This window comes from Alligator sinensis, unplaced genomic scaffold (genome assembly GCF_000455745.1).
Source record: "Alligator sinensis unplaced genomic scaffold, ASM45574v1 scaffold55_1, whole genome shotgun sequence".
Taxonomy (NCBI): Eukaryota; Metazoa; Chordata; order Crocodylia; family Alligatoridae; genus Alligator; species Alligator sinensis.
The window spans coordinates 1,465,704-1,466,055 of record NW_005842224.1 but is presented as its reverse complement, the minus strand read 5'-3'; positions in this window follow the sequence as shown (position 1 = coordinate 1,466,055).

Here is a 352-nt window from a genome sequence, read left to right as displayed (position 1 = left end):
TGGAAATCACAAATATACCGTGGGCCGTGTGTTATAGCGTTCACTTCGCGACACTCATTTGGAATGAGGCGGCGGCCAAGTATGAATCGTTTTAAAGAAAACCTCCAGCCTTGAATATGACGCTGCTCCTTACATTTATTGTTTATTTTTGGGCAAAGTGATTAAAAACACCCCCTCTAGCTTTTTCATGACTCTGCTCACCAAAACATGAAATAAGGACTGAGGAAACTTCAGGCTTAGCTTTGTTATTCCTTTCTTAGAAATTTAGGACATATTTTCACCATTGTCTTAAACAAAACAAAGCAAAACAAAAAATCCCCAAAAACTAAAAAAACGAAAACTCGTAGGGAAT